Below are 16103 nucleotides of genomic sequence, written 5' to 3'. Positions count from 1 at the left end.
CGTATTTATGTGTTCACTAGGTTGTATTGGCTTGGACGGAGAGATATTTTGTTTTACATGATTTATAGCCTCTAAGCTATATAGGCTTGCTTGGATAGATGTTTCCGCTACTTACATTTGTATACGTACTTGCACAAACTAAGAAACTCCTTAAGTTAAAGTGGTGCTCATCTCTTGAGTACTGGCCAGCTAGAGAAATATCTCATGTGACGACTTTCGAAAATCTTCAAATGCTTCAGTCACGTCAGATTAGAGGCAAGTTATGCGTGGAAAGTAACTTTAACAAAACATAACGGCAGCAGAAGCCTTAATGATAAAATTTTCCTCCAGTAGAGAATTAAAGTGGTATGTAAATTTAAGTATGTCCTAATTATCTCTGTATAAACTGGATAGATTTACTGGGAATTAAAAAAAAATAACTTTCTAGTATTGTCCTTCCCTATTCTGGAGCCATGAAAGAATACCTATGGAGTTCAGGAACAACAACAAAAAAAGGCAACGCCGGTGCCATAAAACTCTACTTATTCTCCTTGTACATTTATTCTCCAAAATTACAATGCAGGTCTGTTGTTTTTATTTGTTTCAAAAATGCCAATATTTCTATATCGTATGCCTGGCTTGTCCACAAAACACTCACGAGGGCTGAAAAGTTAATCTAAGTTTTAATTTGTCCCATGTAATTTTCGTGTTTTTTTTTTTTATTTTATCGCTCTCCAGAGTTTGAAATCAATTACGGTCAAAAACATTTCTGATATAACTTCGTTGGGTACTTTGGGCGAATCCACAAAGAAGAAGTCCAGATCTGCAATTCAGGACCGGGCTAAGAAGGCAAATATAGCCAGGGAAAATATCACTTTGTAGATTGAGGGCACAATCGGGCATTTAGACCTCCAAGCTTAATTTTAGTCACCTAATTTTCCATGTAATCACAAAGACACAGCTACAAAAGAAGCTCAATATTATCACCCAATCCAAAACATGACCCCATTATCAAAATTCGTGGTGATAACCGTTTGATTCTTACACTTTTGAAAGTAAAAAGTGCAGTGACTTTAAAATGTAAATGTCCCAAAACGATCGAAACAATTTTGTACACGAATTCCAGATAAGGGATGGATTAAAACATCGAGCGACGCGAAGAAAACGCATTACGTTAACTGATATCTAGATCTATTTTCAGTGTGACATTACCGAAAATAGTTTAACTTCAATACCCAATATTTGCAGTTACCTATGCGCAAAATTCAATGTTTTTTAAACAGCCCTAAAATAACCCGCACTTTCCTTACCAACAACAACAACAACAACAGCAAAGTTATATTACCCATCAGAAATGTGTTAGATAAGTTACAAGGAGATATCAGGTGCACTAATTAAAGGTTACCAGAACTCGGAAAAAAAACTAACAAACTAAAATGTCAGGGAACTGGACTAAATAAAGTAAATCAAATGTTTACAGCTTTCTTTTAAACTACCCTAAAAAGCTTTAAACTTCAGTGCTACAGTTCTAAAACCAGTCTACCGAAATTTGTCAATGACTCGGAGTTTTGATTCTTAATTTAAATGTTTTACTATTCACTGTGGTTAATTTCAGCTGTCTTCCATTCTCAATATATATACAATATACTTAAATCCTAAATCTCTACCAAATGTAATCTGGCAAATAATACCAATTGAAAATAGTATACACATGTGAAAAGTTTGAAATTCTGTTTTCTAACTTTATCACCAAAGATACATAATGGTAATTGAACTGAGTGGAGTGCAATTTGGTCTGAAATCATACGCGTGATTTCAAAATCGAACGAGCGCTGCGCGCTCGTTCGATTTGAAATCACAAGTATGATTTCAGACCAAAATTGCACGACACGAAGTTCAATTGCCACTTTATTAGATCCATTTTGAAATCGCACAATTTTATCGCCTTAATTTTTAGATTTTTGATGTATTGTTCCAGTAGCCGGTTTGTTAAAAAAAAAAAGCGGAACCGGAAACGCCTTTACGTCTCAGTTAGTATGCAAAACGATGTCATGTGACGAAAACTCATCCGAGCATGACAAAGAAACAAGCGGTTTTGAAGTGAGAACGAAAATAGTCTACTTCAGGTATAAAAGTTCAATTCTCGTCGCCTGAATCAATGATGGAAGGTCTTTCTTTCTTCTGTGGTTGAGGCTGAGACTTTTCATTGTCTTTGGAGAAGGAATTTGAATTTGAATTTGAAGGAATTTGAAGTAATTCTGCGATGGATTTCTTTTGAGTTGTGAAACTCGAGTGCACGATGCCCAGTGGATGGTACGTTTTTTTTCTTTCATACCGTTTAATGGCATGATTTTAAGGGAGTCCAGCTCGTTATCATCTCCGTTTCTTTTTGTGACCTCGGTGAAGGACCCAATACTCAGGACCTTGTCATGTTCTTGCGGCGCCATTTGTTTCAAGATATTTCCAAGATGGTGAGACTAGCACCAGCTTCGTAAGACGTTCATTCATTCACTGTTTGGTGGCGCGGGGCGTATTTTGACTATGTTTATTCATAGCGACAGAGTTGAGCTCTTTTGTTGCTTCGTTTGAAACTACCGGAAACCTGGAAACATCTACCTTCTTGAGATGGCCCTGAATTTGTTGTTGTGTGGTTTTCGTTTGTTTATGTTTTACTGGACTCGGTATCATACGGATTTTGAGCAAAATATTCGTCAAAATGGACACTGAAAGAATATTTAATTTTTCACCATCTTTCTGCGCTTATGAACATCACTGCATCTAAGTCTAAAACGACTGAGTCATTTGTAGATGGTTACTTGCTTTACGCTTCGCCAAAATATTACGTTTGATCGATTGCTGACCATTGTTGATAAACGTGTCGGCGCAGCACAATCTTACAGTCATTATTTGTTCGTCACGCAATGCTGTCACGGCATACGCTGCACATTATAATCTATTTTGTATAGAGTACTCTCAGGATAAGTGAAACAATTTAATCATTGTTCATCTGTTTGTTCATATATATAATAATATGTGAATATTTATATAATCGTGCTCCATAGTGTACGTGGCGTCGGTCCAAATCACGTTTGTTGTACGTTCTGACGTTTCAGACAACAGCTGATAAAGCTAGTGCCTGTACTCACTAGAATTTTAAGAAAATCGCCATAAACAAATTATAGATCAATGAAGCAAGAACTACCTGAAATAAAAATAGGAAATCACGACATGTCTAATTCGTGAGAAAAACAGACTAAATTTAATTAGTAATTACGTGAGTAAATAGCCCTGGCCATGCCATTTTATTTGGCGTATTTTGTTTGCTTGGTGGCGAGGCATTGGTATGTAACAGAAAATAGTGGACTGTTGTCAATACAGTCCAAAATTATCGTCAGTAAAATATTGTAAATAAAACACCTATTGACCGGTTACCTCCGCGGCCACCATTTGGTCATTCCGATAAGGGTTTCATTATTGTCTTTACCCCTATTAAGCGGTCACCCAAAATTTAAGAACTTTGTTTTGGAAAGGGCGCTGGCAGATAAGAGTCTGAAACTGAAGTGCATGACGAGTGATAATTCAAACACACGTCTATCATGATTGTCTTGAATTGACTCCATGTTCGCCAAGAAATTTATAGCCCGACAGTGAAAAATTAAATATTCAAAGTACACCAACCTCTATTTAAGCGGCTAGTCCCATTAAGCGGTCACCACCCATTTCCCCGAGGGTAGCCCACTGTATTACATGTATAAACCAAAAATAATTGCATAGCGCGAAAAGACCTAGGTTTGAGTTTAGCGCATTCTCGTCCCCAGAGCCTCCGTTTCTTTTGGTCACGTGGTCCGACTTTTAAGACGAGTAGTACTGGGGACGAGAATGGAGTTAAGCGTTACAGTATTACGCAGGGCATGTAGGTAGCGGTGGTCGAGTAAAATATTACAACAGGGGCAATGGTAAACTATTCATTCTTTTCATTTCTTAAATCAATCTCTTGCTACTCAACACGATTGTGTGCTCCCAGTGATTCCAAGCCTTACAGAGCCTTACGTATTAGGATAGGAATTGTCCTACCCCTACCCCCTAAAATGGGATGACAGCATTGCGTGACGAACAAGGAACCGCTTCAAGAAAGGATTCAAGCCGTCAAAACATGATGATCAAACGTAATAGTTTGGTGTTGTGCAAAGCAAGCAACTATCTACAAATGACTTAGCCGTTTTTGACTTAGATGCAGTGGTGATCATATGTGTCGAAAGAGGGTCACAGATTCATGGTATTCGACCGTTAAATAAGTTGACAGTTGGCGATGTACATCGGACGTTATGTAAACAAAAGCAAACTTTGCTTTATGTGCGACGAATGGTGAGAGAAACACGTCAAATCGGCTTTGGACCTGCCTTTTACAGCAAATGAGGTTAGAACATTTCGAAATTATCAGCTCTGTGTCTATTTCAACTTAACATAAGTCAAGTCATGTGGCGCATGCTAAAATATACGTCTAACCCGTAAATTGAAATTTGACGACCGATGGCCAAATGTTTGCATTTTTGACGTACTTTGAAAAGCTCTCGCGTCGCTCACAATCATTTGCCCAAAGAAATTTTTACAGGAATCTGTAGACCATCGTTCTGCAATTCAACCAGCAGAAGCTTGATCCATTTGAAGGTTTCGCACATGGTGAAAATTAATTATATTGACGAAGTACTTTTAAGTGAATGAAATACATGTCTTCGAAATTTAATTATTTTGCACCCAAAACGACAACGCAACTTTCCCTAAAATCAACCCAGTACACATTTAAACGTTGCACAAAAATATTTGATTGTTTTAAAGACGGAAGAATGATGCAGTTTTGCATGCGAGGCTCTCAAACTTGCTTAACAAAATGGTGCGTCAAATGACGATTTTAACCGAATTTGGTAATTTGCATATTTCTTTGAAATAAAAGGATATTTTGCCAAAAAAACTATCCAGTAGTTTTTGTCATGCCCTAGCCTATCTACCATGAAAATATGAGCGAAATCGAATTTTCGACCCTTGCCGAGTTATTTTCCATTTTTATGGACAGGGACTCTTAAGCATTTTAACTTCCGTTACCTTGTTCGCTGCGATGTTTTGATCTTCCGATTAAAGAAAATTTATGGGAATAATTTTTTATTGTCTAGTAGATCCGAACATTTCAAATTCCACAAGCTACCGTCGATCTAATTTAGGTCCTATATTTCTGAAGTTTGTTTGGAAGCTTCGAACGACATGAAAATTGTGAATTTCGGTTCGGTTTTTCCATATTCTTGAAAGTTACATTTTACGACGTCATTAGTTACTTACACAGAGCAACCTGCGGTGTGTCCGAAATCATTGTAGGTTTGTACCTGGATATGAGCCATGTCGTTCTGTTCGATAAGTTCCAACATTCGTGTGTCTCATTCTCAAAAAAAATGGCTTTGTTTCTGCACATTCCGGGCTCGGTTTTGCCCGTCGAATTTACGCAACATTATAGCACGCAGTGAGCTAGCCCGCGTAGCAAGTGTTTCTGTGGGGTTCGAGAGCAAAGAATTACGGCGCCCCGTTTTCCGCGCAGGCAAAACACCTAATATCCCGTTCCTCGGTCTTTCTTTGCTCTCAAACCCCACGGAAACGCTTGCTACGCGTGGAACAATTCGTTGACTAAGCGTTCTTTCAAGCCCATAAGGACTAGAACCTAGCAACTTTCCCAATCTGGGGGTCTATTTTGCTTAATTGGCGGACTTTTGAAATTTAGCTGGAAAGTCAGGTGGTAAAATATGTGACGTGATTTCTGCTTTTATATTCCAATCCAAGGAATTTTCTCGCTTTCTTGTAGGTTTCCAACCGTAACAGAAGGATACATTTTGACAGTCTACGAAGCGGTTGTCCCTACTCAGTGGGCCTATTTGCAAATACGGTTTATTGTTTTTTAGACGTGAGGTTATTGGCAAAAATCGACTCAAAACTACTTGTCCTACCATTTGCAGTTCATATAACAACTTCGGCCAGCTTCGACAAGTCAAGTAACTCAAGTGTTATTGTTTAGAATAAGCGAAATGAAAGCAATGAGATATATAAAATGTCTCACAGTATGGTTTCAAATCAGGAGGACTTTACATCTCCTATTGAAGATATCTCGCCGACGATGGTCCTATTCAATTTGAAAGTGCTCGCAAAACTTGGCCTTTGCTCGAATTGCTCACGAAAAATAGATAAAGATGAGTGTTCGCTTGCTTGGGTTTCCCAATTTCCATAAGTATGGGGCTATGTCCTTGTGGCCCTATGGGTCGCCGGAGCTTCGCTGTAATGTCAATGATAATAATGACAAAGGAATTGAAATTTTCCAGTTTCAACCTATTTACCTCCTCTACAGGTCAATCGGTTTAACAAAAAGGTTAAAACCTCTACACGAAATTCAAACATCTTTAAAGGATTATTATATTAAATATTACTGGCCCGGCAATCGTTGAGGGCTCGTTGTAGTTGCAGCATTAATGAATCCAATCAGTTACGTCACAATGAACTTGTTCATGGACTCTGAAAGCCTCTAAAATTACTACAGGATAACATGTTATAGAGCTGTTCATGAGAATCTTATTTCATCATTAGTAATAGCCTCTTCCAGATTTTCAGTTAGCTGGGGTGCAGCGCGAAAAACGGTGAGCAAGGAAATAGAGGAAAAGCGCGGTGAGAAAAAGCGAAAGAACGCCTGTGGGACGCCGGCTTCTGGTTTTCAGTTGTCAACAATATAGAACGCAACTTAGTAGCATGTTCATTGTATATTTCAAACTTTTTCCCTCGAAAGCCAATACTTGGAGACTTTAAAACATATCTTCCGATAGAAATGAGCCTAAACAAAGTATGAATACATGACAAATTACAGAGCTGTAAAACTCTGCGAAGAGAAAGGTCGAGAGACCGAAAGGAGAACGGCAAGTGTACAAACGTAATGTGTCGTGTAGGCCCGTCAACCCCATTTTACAAATAATCTCGCACTTTCCGTTCTTTGCGGATTCTTCGTCAATATACCTATTGCAGTTGCTGCAACTCCAATTTGAAGTTGAACTCAAAATGACCTAGGACAACAGACCGATCATGTTCGTGTAACTTTTATTGCTGTTTTACATTACTTTAAAAAGTCTTCCACTACGATTATTATATAAATTTAACATCGTGCACATGCATTGCTTAATTCCCAAAAAAAATGCAGTAGGGGCATGATTTTTAATCTTGTTGAGACATCATTTGTCATCGTCATCGTCAGCGTCGCTGCCATTTCCTTCAGGGATGGATGGCACTAAACCTTCAGGAATGGTTGGCACTGTACCGTCAGGGATGGATGGCACTAAAAAAAAATAAAATAAAATAAAATGAAAAAAAGTCCCTTATCCTGGGCTGAGATTACCTTTATTGGGATGGTATTGAAAAATCTAAAAACTCAGCTAGGAGTAATCAAATTTTCCATTCTTGAATAAAGGTAAAACCTGAACGATACACAATCAGTTTTAAATATATTTAGGGACCGGTCATTATTTATCTCCTGGGGGATGGCGGAGCATTTTCGGCGAAAGACAATAACATTTAACTGATACCCCTTTAAATGTTTTTTTTGTTTTTTTTTTTTTTATTGAAGTATCCCCCTCATAGATTAAAATTCCCGGAAGAAGTTTTATCATTTCGACTTCCTTCGAGGCATACACGCCGGAGGACGTTCACCCTGCTAAGGGTGCCTCACAACACGGGAGCTACAAGCTCGTCTCAACTGCACTTGAAGTCAGGGGATATTCATCCGAATCCTGGACCGAAGAAGAGAAATACCGCTAAATATCCTTGCGGAGAATGCCAATGCAACGTGCGAAATAATCAAGACGCCATTTTTTGTGTGGAATGTCAAAGGTGGTTTCATGCAATGTGCATCAATATGAGCAAAGCGACTTTCAAATACTATCTTAAGAATTTTAATCTCCCTTGGACCTGTTCCTTCTGCTCTTTACCGAAGTTCAGTGATTCTTTCTTTGAACAACCGAATGATGGTCCTGGTTCTTCGATAATCAATTCGCAGGAGGCTTACGGAGGTGTTGCTAGAGATTTGTGCATCGGCTCCTCAGATGATTATGCAGAACCCTCTGTTGTAGATGACAGTTTGAGGGAGTTTGCAATGAGCCTGCGGCAATCATCTGTTAAAGATTTTAAAGTGGCGCACCTGAATGTTAGGAGCCTTCGATCGAAGATTGATGAGATTCGCTTGCTACAAGAATTATGTAATTTCGACATTCTCGCAATAACAGAGTCGCATCTCGACAGTTCTGTTCCTGACTTTCATATCGAAATTGAGGGTCTTCGCTTTTTCCGTTTGGATAGGCCAAAACGTAAAGGAGGAGGGTGTGTGCTGTACTACGCGGAAAATCTTACTGTCATTTACAGAAGAGATCTGTCCGATAAGAACCTTAAGGCTATCTGGATTCAAGTGAATTTCCCATCAGTAACTGCTTTATTTTCTGTTATTTACAGAGCACCAGATGATAATGACTTCTTCGATAAATTTCAGAAACAATTAGAAAGCGCATGGCTCAGATCATCCTACATCTTCCTATTAGGAGATTTAAACTGCGATCTGAGTATTCTGAACACTGTATCAAGGAACAAGAACGCAGCAAAGTTGTTGAGTATTTTTGATGTTTTAAATTTAGAGAATACAATAACATCGCCAACCCGTGTTACACAAACTTGTGAATCGCTAATTGACCTAATTGTGACATCCAAGAAAGAATTGATCCATTCATCTGGTGTTTTCTACTTGGGGATTTCTGATCACAGCTTAATTCACGCTTCTATTCGACTGACACAAAAACGGCCTCCCGCTAAAATAATCAAAACTAGGAACTACAAGAATTTTAATGAGGCCAACTTCCAGCAGGATATTTCCTTCGCGCCCTTTCATGTTGCCTCTGTTTTTGACGATCCTGATGACAAACTATGGGCCTGGAACAAGTTATTCCTTGATGTGTGTGATCAACACGCACCTCTTAAAGATGTAAATGTCAGAAGCTCCTCACTTCCTTGGATTACAAACAGTATCCGTCTTAAGATTAACCTAAGATACAAACTATTCAAATTGGCTGTGAACACTAAATGCCCACATAATTGGAGCGAGTACAAGAGGATTCGAAACGAAATTACCACTGACCTTCGTCAGGCCAAAGCTATGTACTTCAATGAGTTGTTTACTGAGATTAAGACTACTAGAGCATATTGGAATCTAGTGCGAAAAGCCACTGCACCGAAGAAGCAAACTGTTGTTGGTCCACTAAAAACTGAGTCGGGTCACCTTGTTGTTAAGGACGACGAGAAAGCTTGCTTGATGAACACCTATTTTGCCTCGGTTGGTGAGAAATTGGCGCTTGATCTCCCGCCTTCAATCACGCGATCGCTGTCTTCTGATTTGGTGACACAGACGAAAATCGTACCATCACTTTCTGAGGTCAATCTCTCTGAAGTTGGCGTTCTGCGACAAATAAAGCATCTTAAATCCAATAAGGCTACCGGTCCTGACGGTATTTCTCCAAAACTTTTGAAATTAGCCAGTCATGCAGTGAGCCCTCACCTCACGAGCCTTTTCCGACGGAGCATCCACCACGAAACTGCGTACGAGGGTTGGAAACTTACAAGGGTGTCCCCGATTTTCAAAAAGGATGACAGCACCGATCCAGGAAATTATCGTCCGATCTCTATTTTGTCGGTTCCAAGCAAGCTGCTCGAATCTGAAATCAATACCGCCATTGTCAATCATGCGACGAACAATAACTTGATAACTCCTAATCAGTGGGCCTATAGGAAGGCTCACTCCACTGAGCTACTTCTCATTCATCTCACAGAGAAATGGAGGAAGTTTGTTGATGACGGCCTCACAGTCGCTGTCGCTTTTGTAGACTTCAGGAAAGCCTTTGATAGCGTATTACATTCGCGCTTATTGGACAAATTACATGGACAGTTCGGCATTGATGGTGAACTCTATGCGTGGATGGATAGCTACCTTTCGAATCGAAAGTAGTTCGCGACGATAAATGGAAAAGAATCATCGAAAATGTACGTTAGGTGCGGAGTACCACAGGGCTCGGTGTTGGGTCCTACCTTGTTTACGCTTTTTACGAACGATTTACCTTCATTCATTAAATCTGGAGATACTTTTATGTACGCTGATGACACTACGGTTTTCTGTACAGGCTCCTCGCAAGACGTCGCCTGCAGTTTACTAAACTGTGCCCTGGAAGAACTTTTCACCTGGTGTTAACAACCGCCTTACTCCACATCCTGGCAAGTGCGAGGTAATGTTACTCTCCAAAGCTCGGCTTATTGGTCCGCTGCCTGCCATTTATATTGGCGAGTCCATCATTGAATACAAGGCTACGGCCAGGCTTCTGGGTGTTACCTTGGATCAAAACCTGAGCTGGATACCTCGCCTGAAAGAAGTCATTAAAAACTTTGCAAACAAATTGAGCCTCCTGAAGAAATCCAAGTTTCTACCCAGTCATGTGTGCCAGTCACTTTACGTAAAGGTTATCCAGCCATCCATTACGTACGCGATGCCCGTCTGGAGCGGGGTTAATCAGACAGAGTTATTTAAAACATTGGAAAGACAACATTGCCGTGCTGCTAGAATTATTTTTGGCTTTCCACCGGACATGCCAACAGTTGACGTTTTAGCTACCGTTAAGTGGAACACTTTAACATATATGTATAAACGTTCTTTAATTAAACTTTTTTTCAAGGGTTATCATGGCATGCTCCCTTGCACTTTGGCTGAAGAGTTGATTATCCACGGCGACAGACCTTCTTCACGACTAAAGCATGGGCTGATAGTACCGAGTTTTACCTCCAAATACGTTAAAAACTCCATTTCCTATAGAGGGGCTGTCCTCTAGAAGGCTATAGGGCGAACTAATAGATCGATACTAGAGAGCACAGACCTGAAATCTTTTTTGAAGAATGTTGTTAATTGTAACACTTTTAAGGAATTTAATTTTAATGTTTTAGCCCCACAAATAATTAACAAAAGATCGGAAAATTTTAACTATGGATCTCATTCGTTGTTATCAAATTATATTTTTTGTAAGAATTACTTAATTCTTGTATTAATTTTTTATTAACTGTATTAATTATTTATCTATTAATTGCAGTTATTTTATGTATCTTATTAGTACACGACCCCACAAGCTTGTTAGTTTTGACGTCTTTTATCGTGTATAAATAAAGGTTGTCTGTATGTATGTATGTATGTATTGATAAATTTCGTGATACCCCCTCAATGTCTTCGCACACATATTTACCTTTCGACGTAAATATTTAGTGCTTTTAACGGTCATTTGAATGTAATATTTTTAACTATTATGCTGACTTACAGATTAATGAGGCCGCCATAGTGCGGTCTTTGATCCGTGTCTTCCCGATATCTGATCAGGGTTCTGGTCAGAACTTTTCACAGGCGTTCAATAAAGTATAACAGGCGGCATCAATTAAAGCGAGGCCTAATTTGGCCGAAGGGGCCAGCCAACCCAGGGGGTTGCGGGCGTATGTTCCCCCAAGAAAATTTTGAAATTGTAGGTTGCCAAAGATGCGATGTCATGCATTTTGGGGGGCAAAGTGTTGCCGAGAATGAGTCGCTTATGATCATAAAATTAGATGTAGCAAGTAGCGCTGTTTAACCTTTTTAAATACTAGTTTCTTCTTGAAACGTCTCAATCTGAAAGTCTTAATTTATTGTTATATGTGTACAAAATTTTAATAACGGGAACAAGGGGCTACATTCGACTTTATAGAGCCGATAGAATTCTGCTGCCCTGTGATTGATGTCAGATGTCATACCAGCAAGTAACCGTCCCAAGTGCTTGAAGACTGCAAAGTTACTTTTTAGAGCGCCAAATTGCCGTCTACCAAGTCTGTATGGGCACAGACTTGGTGGACCCCCCTTTTTAAGTGACCCCCCTTTTGGTCTCTCAGTTATGACTGATCCCCCTTTTGTACGTAATCCTAAAAATTCAATGATCCCCCATAAATCCTCCCCCCTTCCCCCCTCCCCCCCCCCCCCCACCAGGCGATAAGTAATGACCAGTTCTTTATCGTTTTTATTAGGAGGATGAGTTATAAAGGAAGCGATTGGTTTTTTAAGAGCAAAACGAATAAAAAAATGATTTTTTAGGCATATCACTTCAATACAGTTACCTGCCGTTAAAAGTGTTTTAACTATTGCATTGTTACAAATGATTTTCTTACAATTATTTTTAGGTTTTTATATTCTTATATTGGACTGTTCTATTGCAAGAAAGGGACGGGCCTCCTCTCTAGTAAACTATGCTCAGTTTGCTTCACTTAAGACTGAATAAATAACTGCGAAGAAACTACTCACCAACTACTCGGGGTCTCTTGCCACCGGCACCGCCACTTCCCCCCTCGCCGCCACCACCGCCACCACCGCCTTCACCACCACCTCCACCTCCACCTTCGCCGCCGTCGCCGCCACTACCATTACCTCCGCCACAGCTAAGCACTAAATATTAAGACGATAGAATAAATAAAGCCCTGGTCGAGAGCTGAGATTATCTGTTCTGGTACGACGCAAAAACTTAATTCAGCTAAGGTTACTTTACAGAAATTTCCTTATCTCGAAAAGATACTGGTTATCTTAGTGTTTAAAAATGGCAGCTTCTTTAAGCTTTGAAGACTAATTGATTCGACTTTTTTGTTTTCGCGTTACCACGTCACCACCGTATAGCACTAAAAAAAGACGATGCAATAAAAAAGCCCTGGTCAAAAGCTGAGATTATCTCTTCGGTGCTATGCTTAGTATAAATGAATCATGTACGTTTATTTTGCACAAATTCCCACACTCTTCAAAAAGGCAATAGCGTTATTGTAATATTTTATAAAGCAGCTACCTTCAGCCTCGAGTATAGATGATTCAAGTGAAAATATTCTTTTCGGGTTACTACGCAAGAAACACCAAGTGGATTTCTTTTTAGTTTTCACTGCCGGACTGAGAAGGACTTTCCCTCTTGCAATACAAAAAAGCGTTGAGTGCTAAGTTTCATAGGAGATTTTGTCCCTTGGTACAAAAATTTGTTTTCTATCAGTTGCTTAGCATACCAGTTTATTATTCATCAAATGAGTGCCGCGATTGCCTTATCCAAAAAGACAAGCCTGAACTTTCTGAATCTTTCAAACTCCCCAGGCAATCCTGTACTTGCTTGTAATGAAATCCTCCGTATCGAGAATATGAGGAAAGTTTATTGAAAATACGCTTTTTGTGTCACTCATCTCATAGGAAATAACCAACTAATATCGAATCTCGTTCTTATTTCAACGTGAATGAAGGAAGGCTTTCCGCCTTGAGCACAAAGATGATCACAGGTGAGCGCAGGTGATCATTTTCACCGGACATTGTACCAGTCTGCTTTTCATCAGACTGCTGCGAGAGACAAATCGCCTCAAAAAGGTCTATTCCTTTGTCTTTAGTTTTCTCGAGTTTCTTTGGTTCATTTCGAACTAGGGTTTGGTAGAAAAGAAGTATTAGCAATTCGTCAGTCTAACACTTATTTAAATGTCAGTTTAAAAAAAAAAAACACTAAACTTAAAAGCCACTACAACTAACCTCTCTGACACTCAAATATTACCAACACGACAGCAATGACGAGCCAAAGTCTCATGGTGAACAGTGTTTGTGTTTTTATCTTGTCAGCAACAGCATGAAAAGAACCGTGGACTGTGGAAAGAGCACACTGGAGTTGCGTATTTATGTGCTCACTAGCTAAGTTATATTAGCTTGCAGGGAGTTTGTTTATTGACTTTATTATATATAGCCTTCAAGTGATATAGGCTTCCTTGGGTAATTCTAATCCTATTTCTAGCTTTTGTCTTTTATAGATAGGTCATTTTCCATGTACAAAAACGTTACAGTTGACGGGGGAATGACCTAGTCTTAAGGTCTAGATAATGACGGCTTTTGCCTGACAATCACAATCAAACAGTGACAAACACAACCTCTGTATTTGTATACGCATTTTCTCACTCTGATATGCATAAACTTAGAAACTCCTTCAGTCGAAGTGATATACATCTCTTGAACAATGGCCGGCAGGCAAATCTCTCATGTGACGATTTTCGAAAATCGTCAAATGCTTTTTACGTGAGATTAGAGGTTCCGGAAAGCAGTTTTAACATGATATACGGCAGCATCCTTAGCCTTAATGATAAGTTTAGTTCGGCTAAATTTACCTCCGATAGAGACTTGAAGTGGTGTGTAAATTTTATTATTTCCTTATTATATTTGTATAAACGGGAGATAGATGTAATTTGTTTAAAAAAAAAAAATTCAGGTATTGTGCTATCTTGCCTACCCTATACTAGAACCATGAAAGAATTGCTATGGAACCGAGGAACATTAAAGCGCACAAGGTTACCCGTGCCGTAAAATGCTATATATTCTTCTTGTACATTTATTCTCCATAACTACAATCCAAGCAGAATTGTTGTTTCTATTTATTCTCAAGATGACAATATTCTGGCAATATTATGCTTGGCCCGTTTATGCAAAAGCCGAAAAACACTCGTGAAAAAAAAAATTAATTCAAGTCTTGACATTTTTTTTTTCCTTTGATGTTTCATTCCAGAGTTTGACTTTGATTAAGGTCAAAAGTAATCCTGATATAGCTTGATTGGGTGTTTTGAGAGAATCCATAGAGAAACCGATAAAGTCCAGTGGAGATCGGGATTTCAAGGCCCGACTAAAGAGGCAAATATAGCCAAGACAAGTTTTATTGAGTATATGAATTCAAGGCCACAATCAAGAGATTGTTTTCAATTAGTTAAATCTACGAAACCCAATTTTCCAAGTAAGAAAGAAATACTGCAAACGCACCTGCATTTTTTCAACATCCAAATAGTGACGACCTTATGAAACAACCAAAAAATTTCCTTTATCAATAAGTGCACAATTTCTTGTGATAACCATTTAATTCTTACACTTTTGGTATTTAAGGGAAAAAGATATTCTGATTTCAAAATGTGAACGTTTGAAAACAGTGCATGTGTTTAAGCATCTCCATCTCCCTTTGCGAAACAAATTCCAGAGACAAAGACAATATCCTCCGTTTGCCTCAATCGTCCAAAACTTACCTTGAAGTATGTTAGTATGATCATGTTTGTCATGTTATGATACAAATAAGCCATGTGATGTGCAGTAGTAAACATCGGAAAAGCGCTTCCTTGCAGTAGAGAATAATTTGAACAAAAAGTTTTTTTTTTTTTTTTTTCAGAGCCAAATAATGGAAAATAGACAAATTTACACTATTATAGATACTTTCGAAAACCTAGCTTACATCTTGACTTGATAACTACGAAAGACGTTTAGTTTTAACTCGAAATGAATTAAAATGGCCAAAAATTTGGAAGATTTTTTTGATAAATTACTGAACCAATGGCAGGACTATGTTAAACCAGAAGCAAACTATATTTTTGAATTTGCTTTACAAACGTCACGTGCTTGATTTGGATTATTATGTAAAACCAAACATGGAGGCTATAGAGTGATTTAACTCGAGTAGCCAGCAACCACGCAAATTAATTGGAACAAAAGAAAGTCTTTACAAAAGAAAAGAGTAACTGCCACAGGATCGGTTTGGTATATTAACATGGCCACCGTTTTATTGTTTCCAACACCAAATTGGCTGTTCTGACTTCATGTGAAGACGCTCTATCGTGAAAAAAATCTCTTAGATTCCACATTACTAAGAGAGTAAGACACCCAGAATTTAAATTTTTCTCATTGTCTAGGCTGAACAGAATGAGAACCAGTGTCTTCTTTTTCATGTGGGCTTTATCCCAAGAATTTTGTTGTACTTGATTCAGCACTAGTGTATAAGTCAATCCAATTAGTGGTCTCACAATGAATTTGTGAGTTGATTCTGAAAGCCTCTTCAATTACTACAGACTAACATGTCATAAAGTGCAAAGCTGTTCATGGGATCTCGTTTCATCATTAGAGAAGTGTTTGTCTAAGAGACCGTGGGACGTGTGTTGTTTCAGGCATAGAGCAAGGACATGTGCTGTGACAAGCAAGCCGA

At 38.8% G+C, this 16103-nt stretch overlaps 1 long non-coding RNA gene across 1 annotated transcript; it reads right to left on the bottom strand.

Moving 5' to 3' along the window:
* Positions 1 to 7081: 7081 nt before the first annotated feature.
* LOC149102014 (uncharacterized) lies at positions 7082 to 13731 on the bottom strand. The gene is made up of 3 exons (XR_016202521.1): positions 13634 to 13731; positions 12392 to 12532; positions 7082 to 7333 (listed from the first exon to the last, which is right to left on the bottom strand). It is a non-coding gene; the product is annotated as an uncharacterized LOC149102014 (long non-coding RNA).
* Between the last annotated feature and the right edge of the window lie 2372 nt (positions 13732 to 16103).

This window comes from Orbicella faveolata, unplaced genomic scaffold (genome assembly GCF_042242905.1).
Source record: "Orbicella faveolata isolate gen_17 unplaced genomic scaffold, um_ofav_v1 contig_36, whole genome shotgun sequence".
NCBI lineage: Eukaryota > Metazoa > Cnidaria > Anthozoa > Scleractinia > Merulinidae > Orbicella > Orbicella faveolata.
Note: the sequence above shows the minus strand (reverse complement) of the source record. Positions and strands in the feature narration are given on the sequence as shown.